General features: G+C 42.0%; 1 protein-coding gene and 1 long non-coding RNA gene across 3 annotated transcripts in view; one reads left to right on the forward strand and one right to left on the reverse strand.

Annotated features, from left to right (window-relative positions):
- LOC311012922 overlaps positions 1-15,689 on the forward strand; it is a 131,561-nt gene that overhangs the window by 107,749 nt on the left and 8,123 nt on the right. Inside the window, exon 5 of one of the 2 annotated variants that reach the window (XR_014597084.1) lies at positions 5,812-5,903. The exons of the other annotated variant lie outside the window; for it this stretch is intronic. This is a non-coding gene — a long non-coding RNA (uncharacterized lncRNA). Of the gene's footprint in view, positions 1-5,811; positions 5,904-15,689 lie in introns of those variants that run through there. 2 annotated transcript variants of the gene reach the window in all.
- The window catches only part of tspan4a (tetraspanin 4a), a 126,622-nt gene that overhangs the window by 105,438 nt on the left and 5,495 nt on the right, over positions 1-15,689 (reverse strand). The gene's annotated exons all lie outside the window — the stretch shown is intronic.

Consider the following 15,689-nt stretch of genomic DNA (forward strand, 5'->3'; position numbering starts at 1 on the left):
AAAAGCGAATTGTGTCTATTGTTGGGCTTTCAGTATCTTTAAAATGCGATGGGATGATGTAGGGTTCCAGTAATGTTGAATATTGTATCATTTGATGTACAGAAAAGCACATTGGTGTATGAAACGCTGTGCGTTCAGGACCAGTTTGACCTTGACTGTGTTTACGGAGAGGAAAAAGCGCTGCCAAATTAAAAAGGGATGTTTTTCATTTATAGCGCCGAGTGCTGTTGGCATAGCGATGGATCGGCTGCACATGCTTAGCATTCATGCAGTGTGGGCAATCGTGAATCTTCCTAACAAATTAAACTTTTCATTGAAGGTGAGATCAAGATGTCCTCTTCCAAGGCAGCAAAACAAACAGGAAGTTGTGTCTGCAAGGAGTCGACTGGAGATGAGTCCCCGTTTTATAGTGTTTTATATGAAGCTTTTTGACTTCATGTTAGTGTTAGACGTCTGGATTAACCCATTCATCCTGCATAATCAGTGGTGGACAAAGTAACGCTGTCAGGGCATCACTGTGGTATTTTGGAAGTATCTTTAAAAAAAGATTTTGATCCATTCTCGTTTGGTCAAAATCTATTTAGCAACTAAACAACAACTTGGACATAAATGAGCGTGGGCTTGGCCATCATTGCCCTTCTACACTTTTCAAAATTTGTCTTCATTCATTCATTTCTGATTCATAACTAGAACAACTTGCTGCACCCGCAATAAGCCTTCAGGTTCCAGCTATCTTTTCCTTAAAGATCCTCTGTGCCCCCCACCCCAAAAAAAACACAAAAACACACCTATGTCGATCTCTGAGAGTTTCAAACAGTCATCAAATGACAATAGAGCCCAATATAATTAGAGGTACTTGGCATAATGAGACATTTTAGTGTGTTATTTTTACTATTTTGGAGTGGAGTATTGAAGTAAGCGATCTGAATTCTTCCACTGAGGATCATGAATGTCTTTACCAAATTTCCTGGCGGTTCATCCAATGGTTGAGGAGATATTTGGCTTTGGACCAACGAACTGATGAAGAGAGACTGACATTTCCATCGCAGCGTAACAATGTGTTGGGTGATTGTTACAAAGACAAATGTGATGACTAAACTCCTCTGTGCATTATCATTGAGCATTGATTAAAAGCTGTTCACTAAAAGATGTAATGCATCATATCAATTCAACAAGGGGGATTTTTTTTAGACGAGAGCGCACAAAACAAATTAAGTAACCGTGACGATATTGTTCGCCGCGTGGATGAGCCAACCGATGTCTGCGGTTGTGTAACACGACACGGTGGAATGTAATCACGCTGCACGCCGCCACGCTCGCCGCCAAACGGATCCGCTGCGTATGCAAACGCTCTCTACGCCCACCTGCACACTTGTGTGTGTTCAAGGGAAAACCAGGAGACGAGTGTGTCGGCCTGAAGCAGGCAGGACCACCAGGTCTGAAGAGGCTGAAGTGCCTTCAATCTGCATTCTTACTAATCACCAGCAGGGGGCGCCTACTCTGATTGCAAAAAGAAGTTTGATTATATGGAAGTCTGTTAGATCCTACTTCTTGCTCCTAAGCTGCAAAGGATGTCGCTCCAACTATCTAGCCTCAGTTTTGGATGGGTCAGTGATGAAAAATGAAAGCCAAATCTGAATACCTTAAACCTTCATTCTCTCCACAGACCACCAGGGGGCGACTCCTCTCTGGTTGTATGGAAGTCTATGAGAAAATGGTCCTACTTCTCTCTGCTGGCCACCAGGGGGCGACTCCTCTCTGGTTGTATAGAAGTCTATGAGAAAATGGTCCTACTTCTCTCTGCTGGCCACCAGGGGGCGACTCCTCTCTGGTTGTATAGAAGTCTATGAGAAAATGGTCCTACTTCTCTCTGCTGACCACCAGGGGGCGACTCCTCTCTGGTTGTATAGAAGTCTATGAGAAAATGGTCCTACTTCTCTCTGCTGGCCACCAGGGGGCGACTCCTCTCTGGTTGTATAGAAGTCTATGAGAAAATGGTCCTACTTCTCTCTGCTGGCCACCAGGGGGCGACTCCTCTCTGGTTGTATAGAAGTCTATGAGAAAATGGTCCTACTTCTCTCTGCTGGCCACCAGGGGGCGACTCCTCTCTGGTTGTATAGAAGTCTATGAGAAAATGGTCCTACTTCTCTCTGCTGACCACCAGGGGGCGACTCCTCTCTGGTTGTATAGAAGTCTATGAGAAAATGGTCCTACTTCTCTCTGCTGGCCACCAGGGGGCGACTCCTCTCTGGTTGTATAGAAGTCTATGAGAAAATGGTCCTACTTCTCTCTGCTGGCCACCAGGGGGCGACTCCTCTCTGGTTGTATAGAAGTCTATGAGAAAATGGTCCTACTTCTCTCTACTGGCCACCAGGAGGCGACTCCTCTCTGGTTGTATAGAAGTCTATGAGAAAATGATCCTACTTCTCTCTGCTGGCCACCAGGGGGCGACTCCTCTCTGGTTGTATAGAAGTCTATGAGAAAATGGTCCTACTTCTCTCTTGATGTATTATCTCAGTAAACATTGTAAACATGAGTTTATGGTCTCAATCTCTAGTTTCAAATCTTCTTCAATCCAGCATGATGTTCATTTAGTACATTATGGTCCATTTAGAGTCCACCAGACCAGAAAGCAGGGGATGCTTTAGGGGGCGGGGCTTATCTGCTGATTGACAGGGTGCTACCACAGTGCCAGGGAGTGTTTTCTTCTTGCAACTTTCACACGGTAAATCAAAGTAAATGAAAGTTAATTGCAACAGTTTTGGTCACCTTAAAACGCCGGCCTTTTGATCGTGCTTAGCTCCACCCTCTCGTGTTCTGGTTGCAGAAAAACAAGATGGCGATGTCCCGGAAACCAAGATGGTGAGGGTCAAAACCATTCCACTTCTCATAAACAGTAAATGCTAAGAAAGGCTACACGTGCATCTCAGTTCGGTTTGAGTGAGGAAGGCCTAAAAGGTAAATTACTCGGCATTAGGGAAGGTGAACCGAGGAAATTGAACTTTTAATTATTTTTACACCTTTTTTTCTTTCTTTTTTTTACAGCGCAGGCTGCCTCCGCGGAAATAAAACTAATTGGACCTGAAGTTGTTATCAGCGGGTGTGCCTCTCCTCGTGTTCTGGAATGAGACAACTCGGGTAACAATGCACAGATCGAGCCTCAATAAATACCTGGCATGTGCATGATTCCCATGTATATTTAAAGAAGGCCTTGTCAGCGCGTGATTACCCGACACACACCGACTCAAACAAGCTCTGTGGTGAAATATTAAGAACAAAAGAGCCTGCGGAGGCAGCCTGAAGGGCTCTTAATCTGTGGACGCGTTCACAGAAATGTTAAAGACGCATCTCTTTACCAGAGATTTACTGTTTCTACCTGATGACTGTTTTATCCTCCTGATTTAATTACATTTATGTTCTTTCCATTTTGACGATCGTTTATGTTTAAATAATACATTTAATGTGCAGTGATGTCTTTCTTTTGAGGAAGCAAGCTTGTGCAGTATTTGTATGAGATTCATGCAGTATAATAATACAACAGCAGGCAGCAAATACAACAGACAGGGATTTGACTTTGATTTTGAAGTAATTTAATCATATTAAAAATGGGTTCAGATTAATAGTAGGTGGCAGCAGTTCTGAACTTCCGGTAATTGCAGCACCTTTTTTTATTTTTTAAAGCACCTCCAAAGAGGCCAAATCACCTGTGACCAAACTGCTGCTGCATCAGTCAAAATATAACTGCAAGATTTGAATACATCAAGGCGATCGGCCCGGAAAGTCGCGACAAAATGTTTGAAACGCCATCTGCAACAAACCACGAGGAACGGCCAATAAAAAAGGACCCAGACCTCACATAAAGCTCCTTTAGTGTGCACACTAGGAATTTAATTACTTAAAAGCCTTTCTCTATGAACGACCATAGATTTTTTTGCCCCTGTACACTGCTCTTAACACATTTCCCCACCGACTACAAAAACGTACTTTAAATGTGTACTTACACATACTCTGTATTCATAATTATATAGTGTTTTTACTTCATATGTCCCTCACAAATATGAAAGAGGTACTAATCTTCAACAACAAGCGTACAGAACGAGATGTTGAACAATTCCTTCCACATGATTGTGTATTTAGGAAATCGTTACCAACCTCTGAAGGTGAAAAAGTCTGAATTTACCATGAGAAAGTTACACTCGTACAGCATCTTATACCACCTCTCTCGACTCTATTCCATGCAATCAGACTTCTTTCTGCAACCAGAGGAGTCGCCCCCTGATGGTCAGTAGAGAGAATGCAGGTTTAAGGCACCTCGGCTTTGGCTTCACTTTTCAGAACCGGTGGGTTGCCGCCTGATATCGGCACGCCATCAGACACAAACTAGATGGGTAGAGACATGCAGGATGGTGAGAAGCAGCCGTTACAGCCTACATGACATGCAACAAGTCAACAATGACGTTGCAAATTGTCGTGTCATCCATACACCACTTGGTCTGAGACTGGATTAACGGTCAATCCATCAGTGTCACTATGTGTGTAAATAATGATTAACACATCCAAGCTGCTCACAGCCTCATTAGTCCACAGGAGATAATAACCGCCGACCACGCGGAAGCAAACCAACCGCCATCTCCGACTTCATTGTGTTTCCTTTCACTGTCAGGAAGTCGCATCGCGTCTGAGGCAATCTCTCAAAACATGAACATCTAGAAAAATCTCCATCCGTCTCCGTCGAGATCTCCAATCTAGTCGCCAACCATTCGTTTGGTGCGAGGCGTCGGCAGCCAACGCACCTGCAGCCGTGATGTATGCACGTGTGTCACATCTGCCATTTGCATTCATGCTGCTTAATCCCTCCTTCCGAGCTGGAAGGTGATTACGCCGCCTGCCAGTCAAAAAAAAAACCCTCTGCCCGAGAAGAGCCGGAGAAACGCTCTCTCTGTGTGGACATGTATTTATGGACATGAAGGGGGAGAGAAATCCCCCACGGCAGGCTGGGAAACAGCGAGGGGCTTTGCTGTAAATACATCCGTCTTTACTGACGTTAACACCATCTTGCAGTATGTAAAAGCATCCTGTGGCACACACATGCATGAACGCCCCCCCACCACTGTGTTAACATGGTCCGTTGACATACTTATAGTGCATGACTCCCACTCACAGATTATACTGCAACACAAACAAACCCATCTATTCATTGCACCGAATGGTCCAACACGTTCTTATTTGTAGGTGAAAGTGAGAGCTGCCATGTTTTAAAGTGTTTCCTCAGACGGTGTGTTCCACGCTGTTGAGTGAAAAAAAGCAAATTAGATCTCATTTCAACGCTGTGGCTGCACACACACACACACACACACACACACACACACACGCACACACACACACAGTCTGAAATGTGATTTGCTTGTCCAATCGGAGCAGAATATCAAATCAATGCTTCAAATCTGATTTCAAAACGGAAAAGCATGAAAGTGTGTGTGTGTGTGTGTGTGTGTGTGTGTGTGTTGTGTGTGATTGCCCCCTGTTTTGCATTGCTCATTATACCGCGAGGTAATTTGTGCACTTTTAAGTGTTTTAAAACCAGCCGACGTCCAATCACAGCGCATTCACAAAGTGTTTTACTAATATGCGTCTTTGATTAGCAGACGTGCTCTTATCTTGTTTTTAAGCATGTTTAACCAACGGTAATGTGTTTTCTCTGTGTGTACATAATGCACTCCATCTAATAAATTACATTTACCTCCAGATGCACCGCTCCTTGAATTCACTGAATATATGCGGAGGAATAAGTGTTTGTTTCTTTTTCATCAGGCCTGAAACGCAGGGAGACATCTGTCCTCCTTCATTCCGCGGCGTTACGAGAGCATCACATCAAAACAACAAGCACAACCTCAAATCCCAGTGTGAGTAATCTCATCAAAGGGGTGAGATCAGACAGGTGGTCGCGTCGAGGCGAAAACCTGCTTGATCCCGGAGGCCCAGATAACCGGCGGGATTCCCCCGGGCAGACATGAAGCGCCTCGGCTCGACGAGCGTCTCTTGTGAGCACAAAGTTTAAACTTCCCTCAAGAACCCGTGGCGTTCTCCTGAAGGCTGCCAGCAGTGTTTAAAACCCGGCAGCACGAGTCCCGAGGGCGCCGCCGCCGCCACCGCCGCCTCATCCAACGTGACGGGGCGGCGAGGAGCCGAGCTGGTCACGTCTGTTGATGTTAAAATCACACCATGCAACGTGCGTTTTGTGTTTTTGTTTTCGCGAGCTTTAAAGCCGGCGTCCTCGTCTGCGGCGACGAAGCCGCTGTCATAAAAGTCAGACGCGGGTTCAACAACACGCAGAGCTGCAGGAAAGCACTTTTTAATGAATCCCATTTGTGGTCATGTTTTATATCGGGGGTTGCTGGGATTTAAAAAGTCCAAAACTGCCAAAGCCGAACACTTTGTTCACATAAACAGATCCGATGCGCTCACAGTAGGGATATCCATAATTAGGTAATCTTTTGGGGGATCGTTGGTGTTGCTATGGCGACGTTACGCAACCAACCATGACTTCAGATTCCTCATAATATCAAAGTAAAGGAGACAAATGAGTTGTTTGTTTGTTTGTTGTTCACTCTCAGGCTGCTGATCAATCACATGCATCATTTGGTGAAGGTGGAATTTTAATATTACAAATAATATTAAGAAAGTAGAGCGGGTGTTTATCATGTTCAGCTTCCGAAACTGAAGTTTCAAAACAATCAAATCTTGCAGAAGAATCTCCATCTTGAGTATTAACTTTGAACATTGACTTTTTTATAAAAAAGCTAGTCAGGGGGAGACATTTTTTTCTTTTTTATGTCCATCTGTGATGCAGTTGTGGCCGTCAGGATATAAACACGGGTCAAAGATTTCTCCTCAAAAGCTGTAAGATGCAGGAATTTCCAGCAGCAATGTTTCATCCATCGTGACTGAAATAACCACTTTAGCTGCTTTGTTCCTAATGTGAAGTCTCAGATGAACTCCAGTTAATCAAACAACATCCTGTCTGCGTTCGTAACATCACCCAGAGGCACTCGGCGAATTTCACAGAGCTGTTTTCACTGTGAATAACATCACATACAAACCCAAAATACACTATTTTGTTGTGATTTAAATGCGATAAAAGGATAGAAAACGACGCTGGAATAACGACGTAATGATGACGTGTGTGAAAAATCTATAGTCATGGTTTGTTAGCAAACTATTTTTAAAATGCTTGTATTCTCAATGGAGTTCTGATGGATGGGAGCTAGGCTATGCTAACACTGTAGCTGCTCTATCAACACTTAGAAAAACGTCATCTAGACATAAATACCCACATTGTTGTTTATCCTCATCGTTGGGTCTCTGTTCTCATCGCTTAGGTCAAAATAATCAAATATTATCATTTATTATATGATACTATAATAATGACCCCAAAAACTAGTATTAGAGTGTCAATAGTGTTATTATCTGTACTAGTTATTGGTAAAGAGAAGATAACAGGAGTCAAATACATGCAGCACATAGAAGATGAAGGTTAAGATCAACTTACATACAGTGAGGTGAGTCTTCAGCTGCGATCTAAATGTTCTATGAATCGATTCCAGAGAATAAAAGCTTGGTCGCCACTGTTTTAGTGTTTCTGGGGACGTTCAGGAGCGACCTGATTGGTCGACCTCTGCGCTCTAACCGGAGATGCAATAGATCTGTGAGATACGGTGGTGCCGGTCCATTTAAAGCCTTAAAAAACATGCAACAAAATCTCAAAATCAATCACGAAACGGGACAGGAAGCCAGCGGAGCGAGGCCAATCCGGTGATACGTGATCCCTTCAGCTTTTTCCAGTAAGAAGACGAGCAGCTGCGTTTCGCTTTCATTGCAGAGACGACGATACAAAGAGTTACAGTAAGCCAGCCGAGAGGTAGTAAAGGAATGAATAACTGTCTCCGGGCCTTTACCTCGGCTGCAAGTCTTAAAAAGCCGGTTTTGACAAGTGAACTAATTTGTTTATGGGATTGCATCAAAGATCACGGCCGGGGATATGAGGGATAGTGATGATGTCTCACTTAGATATCATAGGAAGATCAGCTGATCTGCCCCGATGCAGCGTGGGTCAGATGGTTAACGGCGTAGTAAATAACTCCCCTCACAGACAGAAAAGAGGTTTGATCATCAAATGTTTTCCCCCGACGCAATTACATGATTCAGTGAGCAGATGATTCTCTTTAAAGGAGGCGGGTTCAATGTCATATAAGCACTCGATGGGTCGGCGCTCTTTCAGCGACTAAAACACGACGGTGACAAAAGAAGCTCATCAAACCGGCTTTCTTCCTCTAAAATCCTTTTTGTGTAACGTTCACACGTGTGGCTTTGTTTTGATAACTAGCGTTCAGGCGATATTGTAATAGCTGTTGGTATCTGGCACGTCTTGAAACAGAAGTGGACTCTGGATATTTTTAGTCTTCCTTGGCTTTGAGCACGACGCCTCCGCGGCTCGTTATCAACACGACTGCTAGCTGAGCGTTCGTCAGCGTGGTGAGGCGGGGGTGTTTTCATTGTGATACGTGGTAGGCGGCATTATGACGCCTTAATAATGAATTAAGACATAACAAACTGACATATTCATTATTTTGCAAGAAAAATAACTGCATTTTAAAGACCAAGCGACAACAAAGAGAAATTCAAGACATCAAACACAAAAAGAAAACCCCTGAATTAATGAGTGTAATATCGTCATAAAGGGAGATATTTCTCAAGCTGTTTGGGCAATTTAGATATTTTATGTTGTACACCAGTTTTGGCTGACGGAAATTCATAACCAGAACGCCTCTAGAACATGAAAAACAGTATCAACATGGGCAGGCGTTGACGTTAGCTTATTTCCGATGTAGCATAACAATCACATTTATCACCTTTTCTCTCTTGGAATAAAGAGATATTGTTAAAAAATTGTCATTTAAGCTGGCTAGTTAGCGAGCTAGGTTGCTACTTCATGATTTTGTGCTACGGTTACAGACCATAAAAAGGACCCACGTGACCTGCAAGGCTTGGTCTACGCTACGTTAACATTTAGCCCGGAGGTTACTTTTTTAACTCACCGTTTATGTTCATTATTTCAAGTAGCTTTTGCTAAGTGACGGGTAAGTCAGTTAGCAATCGCTAATCGCTAACTAGCATGCTGATTGTTTTTGCGATTATAGTTAGCTAAGTGATGTAACGATGCCTGTTATGACGAACAACTGCAATAGAAACTCTTTGTGAATTTTTAGCATGCGTTCAAGGCTTGGATATGTGTATGCTAGCGTTAGCATTAGCTCTAGCTACGTGTATGCTAGCAATTAACATAAGCTCTGTGCATATACATAACACTATATGATAGGTGGGAAAAAACAAAGTACAAATACTTAATTACTACACTAAAGTAGAATTTCAGGTACCTGTACTTTACTTACATTTCTTACATTTTCAGGCTAATTACTTTAGTTTTAATGCATTATTGTTATTTTTTTATTCTTTATATGATTCAAGATTCAATGACTTGCAAAAAAAAATCAGTAGAAATGTCCTTCATGGAGATACTTTAAACTTTGAGTAGATTTCTGTCCTTCAAAGTGATGCTTTTTACCTTATACTTTGAGTACATTTCAGAGCATGTCCTTTTTTTTACTTTTACTTGAGTAAAGTATGTCAGTATTTTTGACACCGCTGATAAAAATCTGAAGATTTTGAAGTGAATCCATCAACAACAAAAGTAAATCCATTGGGTTTTTTAGCTGTTTTGGGGGTTTGGTTATACTCTTTAATTTGCTGTTTATATTTTTCAGTGCAGCTGCTGGTTTCATAAACATTCCATCTTAAGATGTTTTTCATGCCAGGAAGCTGAAGCTCTCATTATTCCATATCTTCCTCATTGTCAACCAACCCCCACTGGAAGGACTCCTACTGTGACTCGCCTCTCGACGCCCTAAAAACATTGTTTATTGTGAATCCTTGTCGGGATCCAAACCTCCGCAAACATCGGTCTTTGTTGCAGAGGAATCACCTACGATATGTTGTTGGTTTGAGTCTTTTCACCGGATTATTGTGTTACAAGCAATTAATATAGAATACTACCATGTTGTTGATCTTCTCACATACCTTTTTATATTTATACAAGACATTTATTTAATGCATCCTTGTATTTTCCTCCCAGAGCGTTTACTCAGGGGCCTGAACACAGTAGACCATTATTATTATTTTAACCAGGGAGTAAAGAGCCTCTACTGTGTCGACTCCAATCACAGGATTCAAAACGAGTCATTAGGCGACAAAACACCTAACTGTCCTCCGTGAATAATCCTCCCCTTTATGAGGCAAAACATGTTTTTATTCATTACACAACAGGATGCCCCGGAGAACCTTTTTGCTTTGAATATCGGACGTGATTTTGTGGCGCTGCTGTCTGTTTTCTTTTGAAGTCCTAATGGATAAAAGCCGGCGACTACAATCATAACATTCTGGTGATTAATCTGGCTAATATGCAAACAATCCAATGTTAAGGCGGTAGTAATAATACGGCCTGGGCAGATAAAGCAAACATACTGTAGCTCCTCGCGGTGAATAATTCATGAAGGAATAATCAGGTTATTAATGTGGGGTCTATTCATTTTTTACCACTGTGTTTTAACCATGACGCAGTTTGTCTTTAAAGCCCTCCTTTTGATGAATGAATCACCCCAAAAAACAGGCGCTAAAACGTTAAAATCTCGTTTGAAGCATTAAAAAAAAAAAAGACGAGTGGAGGATTTTTTCGAGAGAGAGCGAGCAAAACCTCTCGTCAACAAAACAATTCAAACTTTTTTCCGGAGAAAGCCAATCCAAGTATCGGGACAGCTTTGTCTCCATGGCAACTAATCCGCAGGCTGTGGAAGTAAAGAAGTACCTTGTGAACTTCTCAATGAGAACGAGTCACTGTGGAGTATCAGGTGGTGGACTGTGAATGTTAATTACATCACAGGCCTGGGTGGAACACAACACTAGGAGTCCTTATAAGAGTGTGTGTGTGTGTGTGTGTGTGTGTGTGTGTGTGTGTGTGTGTGTGTGTGTGTGTGTGTGTGTGTGTGTGTGTGTGTGTGTGTCTTAAACCATTTACGAATTGATGTCATTTATCTCACTAAAACATCTATATCTATAGACATGGACAGATTATTAGAAATTCGGCCCAAACATGTAAAAGCTGCTGCTTCTCTTGACTCTGGTTGTTTTACATGACTCGTCAATTAAGTCTCTTTGTAGTCGTTTTGTGTCTCTTTGTGGTCATTCTGTGTCTCTTTGTGGTTGTTGTGTCTCTCTTTGTGTTCATTCTGTGTCTCTTTGTGGTTGTTTTGTGTCTCTTTGTGGTTGTTTTGTGTCTCTTTGTGGTCATTTTTGTCTCTTTGTGGTCATTTTTTGTCTCTTTGTAGTTGTTGTGTCTCCATGTGGTTGTTTTGTGTCTCTTTGTTGTTGTTTTGTGTCTCTTTGTGGTTGTTTTGTGTCTCTTTGTGGTCATTTTTGTCTCTTTGTGGTCATTTTTTGTCTCTTTGTAGTTGTTGTGTCTCCATGTGGTTGTTTTGTGTCTCTTTGTGGTTGTTTTGTGTCTCTTTGTGGTCATTTTTGTCTCTTTGTGGTCATTTTTTGTCTCTTTGTAGTTGTTGTGTCTCCATGTGGTTGTTTTGTGTCTCTTTGTTGTTGTTTTGTGTCTCTTTGTGGTTCTTTTGTGTCTCTTTGTGGTCATTCTGTGTCTCTTTGTGGTGGTTGTTGTGTGTCTCTTTGTGGTGGTTGTTGTGTCTTTGTGGTCTTCTGTGTCTCTTTGTAGTCGTTTTGTGTCTACATGTGGTTGTTTTGTGTCTCTTTGTGGTTGTTTTGTGTCTCTTTGTGGTTGTTGTGTCTCTCTTTGTGGTTGTTGTGTCTCTCTTTGTGGTTGTTTTGTGTCTCTTTGTAGTCATTTTGTGTCTCTTTGTGGTTGTTTTGTGTCTCTTTGTGGTTGTTGTGTCTCTCTTTGTGGTTGTTGTGTGTCTCTGTGGTCATCTCATTCTCTTTGTAGTCATGTTACATCTCTTTGTTATTGGTCGTTTTGTGTCTGTTGTTGTTTTGTAGTTGTCTTGCATCTCTCTTGTGGTTGTATTTAGTCTGTTTTTTTGGATGTTAGCTGTTTACTCGTTTTGCATCAGTCCCTTCAAACAGATGCTCCTCTGAAATCTTGGGCCCCGTGTCCAGTGGGCCCCTTCAGTAACGCCATGTCTACATGATGATAAACATAAAGTGTGTGTGTTTGTGCTGTGAGTGTGTGTTTGACCAGGATGCAGCAGACATTACAAAGGGCCTCTATGTGGCGGTCGGTTACAGCAGCAGAAGACTTACCGCTAACGGGGGCTAATGGTGTGTGACGTCGGCCCCTGTTAGATGATTGGGGGTATAATTGGATGAGAAAAGTACTGCTCACAGCTGTTGTGATAAAAAAAAAAATGAAAGCCTAAAAAGATTCAGACTAGCAATGAGGATTTTAAAGTTAAGTATTCATTGCTTCGTTTCTTCACTGACGACTTCTGAAGGATTCAACACTTTAACTTCTCCTTTGTTTGTGATCCACACTCTACCTCATAAATGTTCAATGTGTCCCTTTTTTGCACTTAGTTGTTGACAAATGAATTAAAAATGGAGAGCTGAAATGTTTTTGAGACTGTTCACTTCAAATCAGATTTGGGTGCATCCAATTTGCCTTAAATGGGTTTTTTTTCCCCGATTCTCTACAAACTTGAAATAACTCGTCGGCTTTGTGTTCGCTCCAAATGCTTAAAAACAAGCCACGGCATGAATGACGATGTATGATCCGATAAATGACAGCGAGGCTCGGAGAGAACAGAACAACACAAAGGTTTTAAGGAGCACAGCAGGTGGCATCATCAGGAAACAGTGTGTTCTTAGTGTTTCATCTTAGTCTTCCATTTGTTCTCAAATGTATGAGCTTGAAAAAAGACCACAATAAGAATAACTGAACCTTTTATCTTTTCAACTAGGAGAAATATCATGTCACTATTATCATGCCCAACATAATTGTGATTCATGATATTATCCTGATAATCATCAAAATGTGTTTAAACTCTTAAAATGGCACTAAATTGTACTGAAATTACTTTACATGTTTTTAGTTATTATAATGTAATAATATTTTTTAATAAGGAGATCATAAATCATAAGGACTACCAGCATAAGTACATTATATAAATGTTTTTTTTTTCTTTTTAAATCAGGCTTTATTTTTCACTTTGCAATATGATCCTGTATTGTCCCATCCTTAAATATCCTCCTTGTGTGATAAACAATGCAGTCATTGGTCTTCTCTCATATTACAGAACTGAGAGTTTAAATGACTGAAGTACAGAAATATTACCACGAGATACTGGCTCTAAAAAGTTATTCATTACCAAGTTGTTTATTAAAAAAGGAGTCCTAACCTTTTTTGTGGTTCATTTGCAGTTAAAGCGCTTGCACCCATAATAATCCAAAAAGCCATAAAAAAATCAATTTAGATTTAGTCCAATATTCCCCTCCTTTGATGGGTTTTAAGGGGAAGATGTCTTTAGCGTTGTGCCGTGTGGACCAGCTGGCCTCCAGCTGTGTGTGTCTGCTGTTTGCTGCTGAGTCGGTACTGGACTGGTGGGTTTAGAGCTTCCTGACTGAAAACTGCTGCCGGCGGTGGGAAAACCTCTCTGGTGAGAGCGGTGAGCTTGAACCACAACAGTTGGGCTTACAGTAACGCAACGAGCTAAACACGTTTCATTAGCCACCGTTGATATAAAAAACACACTTTTCAGATTTTAATGAGCAATTAAACTCAGGTTCGCTGACTTCCAGTTGTTTAATTTCTCACCTTGCTGCTCCGGCTTTTCCTCCTGGATGGTCGGTCCATCATGACAACATCATGAGTGTTTACTCTTTTTTTCTTTTTACCACAAGGCATCAATGTCGAAAAGCTAAGTAATTTCTTCTTCTATGATTTGTTATCCTGATTGGGAATATGTAGACGGCCGGTCTTGAAATATGTTCACGCCAATGCAAAGCTAATTATTCGCACGGCGCTATTGCATACAAAGTTAACGCGAATAGACGCAAATTCATGGAATGAGGCAAATTTCGATGACGCTGTGACGCGAAAGCCTATCTTTGTTGAGATTGTCCTCCTATCGTAGCGGTCTGTGGTCTCCCAGAGGTCTACAATAGAACCTCACATTAGTCCAGAGACCAGAACCAGAGAGTCTTTTTAATTTTACCAGAAGAATATCTCAGTTAAAGTAATGAAAATGATCCCCCAGTGGAATCTCGCGACCCACCGCTTTGGGAACCCCTGGTCTAGATGATGTTATTGTATTGATGGAGCAGCTACAATGTTAGCATAGCCTAGCTCCAATCGACCCAAACTGATCGTCGTTATTATGTAGTTGCTTCTTGCATCCTTTTTATCTGTTTACTGCAATTTCATCACAGCAAACTGGTTTGTTTTTGGGTTCGTCCCACTGTAGTAAACCAGCCGATGTGTGTCTTGATATTCACAGGGAATCCAGCTCAGTGGAATTCATCCATCCCACAAAATCTGTTCTAGGCTCAATAGGATCATTTTCGGTTCCCCTCTTCATTCAGCGCTTCATGAATGGAAAAAGCCATTTATTTTCTTGAATTACGACGTACTTCAGTTGGGGATCAAACCCGAGTCTCACAGGTGGCACAGGAAGCGGTCGCGAAAATGGATTCTGACTTAGTTTATTGATGAAAGACGCAGTAATCATAGATTATTCCAGTAATTTATCAGGAACGATGTGTGAAAGGCTTTAAAAGTGTCCCGTCAGTAACCATGCCGACAGTAAATGTTAGGTGTTTACTATACAGGCTGTGATTGGAGAAAGCAGTGCACTCATTTTAAATACATCTGTCAAAAATGTCAGCTGTTTTTTATTCAGGGAAAGCAAACTACCACGTTGGAGCTTTCCAATTTTCAAAAGTGCACGAGAAGGAGGCCTTAATACGGAAAGGAGTCGCTTCGAGTGGCTGAGCCACAAAAAGAAATACACATGTCTTGAATCTCATTCAAAGTCTCGGCAGTGACTTGAAGATAGCTGTTCACAAAGGCTCCCCATTGAGCCGGAGGAAACACTGCACTCTTAAAACCCAACCGTTTAAAGAACAGAATCCAGATGTGCCAAGCATCCGAACGCACATCTGAGGAGCTGCAACATCATTCCAGCCACGTTTCAATGGGGCGAACCACAAAAAGAATGAAAGCGGCGTTACATTTTTCACGTCAACAAGTTTGATTTCAGCGTGGCGCTCATCGTGGGGGTCTGGGAGCTTTCTGAAGGCGTCTAGTTGGCGGTCGCACGTCATTTTAAAGTCATGACAATCATTTGAACTCGGAGACGATAGCAGCAACCTCCACGGAGTCACACTGAATCTATTCAGATCAGCGGATGTAGTGGAGAGAGAACATTTGGTGAAAGGAAAGCAGAAGACGCTTATTTCCAAAAATGCTAAATTACACGTCATGTAAAGGGCTAGTCCGCAGTTTCACCACCACGGCGTCTGAAAGGAAGCAGCTATATACAGAATGTAAACGCCTGCTGCTATTCTCATCACTTACACAAACCAGAAAAAACCAGCCCAAGGCTTCTAAAGGAGAGAAG

Source organism: Eutrigla gurnardus, assembly GCF_963514095.1.
Source record: "Eutrigla gurnardus genome assembly, chromosome: 1".
Lineage (NCBI taxonomy): Eukaryota > Metazoa > Chordata > Actinopteri > Perciformes > Triglidae > Eutrigla > Eutrigla gurnardus.